At 41.9% G+C, this 4,063-nt stretch overlaps 1 pseudogene; it reads left to right on the top strand.

Annotated features, from left to right (window-relative positions):
• The first annotated feature begins 234 nt into the window (after positions 1 to 234).
• LOC144667660 (small nucleolar RNA SNORA53) lies at positions 235 to 350 on the top strand (annotated as a pseudogene).
• Positions 351 to 4,063: the final 3,713 nt, after the last annotated feature.

The following is a 4,063-nucleotide window of genomic DNA, read 5'->3' as shown; positions in this document are numbered from 1 at the left end:
CATTTATATAGCACCTTTTCATATAGTAAATGTCCCAAGACACTTCACAAGCATGTTATCAAACCTAATTTGACCGCAAGCCACTTAAGGGCCAAAAGGTTGATTTAGGGAGTGTCACAATGGTGAAGAAGAAAGGCTTAGGGAGGGAATTCCAGAGTTCAGGAACTCGGCAGCTGAAAAGAAAGCTGCCAGTGGTGGAGAAAATAAAAGGGCAAGAGGCCAGAATTGCAGGAGTACAGATGTGAGGGTTAAAGTAATACAGCTGAATGGTAGCCCCTCTGTTCCGATGTGAACAACCTGTCACTCCCAGGCTGTTGCTGCCATCAGGACTTTGCTGCTGTGCGGACACTTTTATCAGAATTCCTCCAGTTTAAATTTTGTAATAATGAAGTAGGGCTTGAGGAAGTTCAAGATGCTGAGAGGAGAGACCGTGGTGGGACTTGAAAATCAAGGATGAGAATTTTAAAATTGAGGCTTTGAGGAACAGTGTCTCAGAGTTAGTCAAAGGTGTTACCACCTCCTTTCCTTAAAAAGAAAACAAAGAATTAAAGTTCTTTTTGTTGCTTCCTCCTAAAGCCTATCCCAGTAACACATTTGGTTTGTTTTTTTTAGCCAGTGCAAGTGCCTTCAGCTTTACATTCTATTACTGCATTGTGCAGCCATGTTGTAATACTTCTCCAGGGACCTGTATCCTAGTTCAATAATTGTATTTTAGAAATACAGCAAGAATTTTAATTAGCAGCGCTTGTTGAAGACATTGTATTACAATCAAGTGATTTTCTTTTTTGGCATCAATTAATTTTCACTGTCATTGAGAGCTGGATATTCAAACGAAGAATTTCTCACTACCTCCTGGGTACTCTGATTTTCTGACTTTGCCAAGAAGGAGGTTTTATTACAGCACACCCAACTCTTGAATGGAATAGGGCATTTCAGGCAGCAGTACTGATCCCTGTATTATATATTCTCCACTCATTAATGCTGCTGTTTTGCTTAAAGACCTTGCACCCATAGCCTGAAGGGGGAGCAAGTTCTAGATTTCCCCTACTCTTTGTGTACAATGTTGGCACCTGGGATTGGAAATCGGAAGGACTTTGGGAGTAACTGTAAGCTGTCCAGGCATTTCATTTACATCACTCTGATTTTGCTTCCCATCTGGACACTTGACAACACCAACAGTGACTGCAGCCCCTGTCCTATATTTAGCCCTACACAGCATGATTAATCATATCCCATGTGAGCACTCTGCTTTAGCACCAGCCGCTTTGGTACCTTGGAGCCTATATTTAGTTTCATAATGCAGTTTGGTACCAAAAGAAGAATTGATCGAAAACTTAAAAATTGGTATTATCTTCATATTCTTGGACTATGTTGTTACTGTACATTCCTTGTTTACAGCTGTGATCTTCAAGTGCTCCAGACATGCCTGCAGCTATGTCTAAAAAACTGATGTGCGATGCACTGTTACAGTTTCTAGATTTTTATTGTTTTCTGTTCTTCTGATCTCATTGTAGCAGAAGAGATCAGGAAGCAAAAACTACCCACTATCTATTGTTTTTGTTCTTTCTATTCAGAGATTAGGCCCCCTCTGTACCACGTTCGCATTGTTCTTATTTTCAGTTGACCTTGCACTAGCCCTCTACTGCTGATCCGGGGCTTGGAAAATTTCATGTTTTGTCAAGCCTCACCCTCTGCCCCTGTGCCACCCCCCCACCCCCGATCTGCACCAAACTTACTCCTAGATCTGTACTTTAGTATCCTTTCACAAAGTTAGTGTATTGCGTCAGAAATTTCAGGAAAGGCCGGGAACAATGATGCTGGTGGCACCTTAGCTGTGGTACCCTCAATTACATTGAGGAAGACTTGAAGTGTGAAAATAGGACTAGTACCTGATTGCTTTGCTGATTAATTCTAATCCTAGTGGCCTTGGGCGTGCACCAGGGCTATGAAAGAATTGAAAATGCGGAGGTTGGAAATAAGGGCGTGCATTTGGTTCCATTAAAAATGGTGGCGGGGTGGGTTGTTTTTCTTCAAAACGGCCAATTGGGACACTATTTAATGTAAAATGGTGGCAGTCTCCCCTTTATAATTGATCAAATTAAATTTAGCTAATGGCTTCTTATGCTTATCACTAAGATTGTACATTATCGTGGAAGAGAGCGGATATTTGATCCTGAGAGAATATTCTGAGGTGAGATTCTGCCGGTTTCAATAACTTGTCCATCACCCTCATGAATGTTGAATGCAGTATGCTGGGGGCTGTTGGTGGAAGAGACATCTGCAGTTTAGGTTCTGGTCTCCTTTGCCGCTTCCTCTTTGCATTTCACCCTGCTGCACTATTGATGTCAGTGCCTTCAACCACTTCAGACTTGTGTTTGGGAAATCTCGCCCTAAATCCTTAACTTTGCTCCTCCTGACCCCAGAAGATTTTGCTTTTGGTCATGTCCCCAATTCTTTGTCTACTCAGCATCTGCTTTTGCTCTACAATGTGCTTCACGACAGTAGCAGTTTCATCCAAATGCAATTTGTGGTTGATGGTTGAATGTAAATACCAATATATATCTCCACAAAGTCAGCAGTCCTCTATGGAGCGTGGTCTCAGTGACTACTGAAGTTGTTTTTAGTATGATATCAGAGTAACACTGGCGGACTCAACAATATGATTTTTTGACTTTATTCGTTTGCTATTGTCATTATGCAAAAGCTCTTAGTGTAGAAAAGAGTTCCAATTTTCTCTCGTCACATGTATGCAGTGTTTAATAAGCATGGTTCAAGGTATCTGCAATGGGATTAGTCATATGAAATAGTCTATATTGCCAGATAAAGCAAGGTTTACTGTTGTAGCATGTACTTCTTTGTAATGGAGATAATAGGTTGGATTTCACAGAATTGGGGAGACTCTGCCGATATTTAAAAATGGTGGGCGGGCCGATCCCAGGATTCCCGTCCCCATCGCTGGTGCCCCTCTCATTAAGCCAGGATAAGGGTGCAGGCCGGTGCCAGTTGCGAGCACACACCCTGCACTCCCGATCTGTCTAGCTCCATTGTGGCAATAGGCATCTCCTGGATCCCTGCAATTTTCGTAGAGTCAGGCAAGCTGTTCACGGAGTCATGGTTCATGGCCCCTCTGAGGTGTTGTGAATCATGGTCTGAATGAAGGAACCTTTTGAATGGTAAGTTCAAAAGGCCTTGCCTGTGCCCCTCCATTCAATCCCCATGGCCCCTCATACACCCTGTGTCAAGCTATGCTCCTCCATCCATCCCCATCACCACTCATACGTTCCATGCCAACCTATGCCCCTCCAGCCACCCCCCCATGGCCACCCAAACCCTCCATGCCCAATCGATGGCACTTCCATGCCCATTCACCCAGTATGCACTCTACAGAACTAAGGAACCCTGTAGTAACAATGTCATGTGTGAAAAAGCTTTAAATAGACATATTTTCATTCTTAACTTTTTAAAAAAAAACGACTTTTATTACAGCTCTATAAAGGTGTCAAGCAACCAGATCTTTAAAGTATCAAAAGCAGAAATTACAAGCATTTGACACCTCTTTATCTTGTTTAAATGAATATTGAGCAATTGAGAGCTAGACCCAAGAAAAAAATCTGTCAATCAAGCAATGTTTTCCCTTGGGTGCAGCTACAGACTAATGGATGTCTTAACACTCAGCCAAGAATTTAAGACTCAAGATGTTAACTCTGTTTCTCTCTCCAAAGATGCTGCCTGACCTGCTGTGTTTTTCTAGCACTTTTTTTTTTTGAAGATGGCTATTTGTGATTTACAGGGGTTTGGCAGAGAGTCCATTTTAATTTTAGGAGCACAGCTACAAGACCAGCCTAGTGTCAGCTGACCAACAATCTATTTGGACTAGGGAAAAACAAAAGTATTTCACATGGTGTTGCAACAAATGTTGCACTGAATTCTCCATTGCAGTAACACCATATTCATGATACTTGGCATATTTAGTAAGAAGACAATTTGGGGGGGTGGAAAAGGTAGAGATTGGTTGACTGGATGTTAAATACTTAATATAATTGGTATTGTGTTATGCATTAAT

The sequence above is a fragment of the Cetorhinus maximus genome, chromosome 24 (assembly GCF_964194155.1).
Source record: "Cetorhinus maximus chromosome 24, sCetMax3.hap1.1, whole genome shotgun sequence".
Lineage (NCBI taxonomy): Eukaryota > Metazoa > Chordata > Chondrichthyes > Lamniformes > Cetorhinidae > Cetorhinus > Cetorhinus maximus.
The sequence above is the reverse complement of the archived record's forward strand: the minus strand, read 5'-3'. Positions and strand labels throughout refer to the sequence as shown.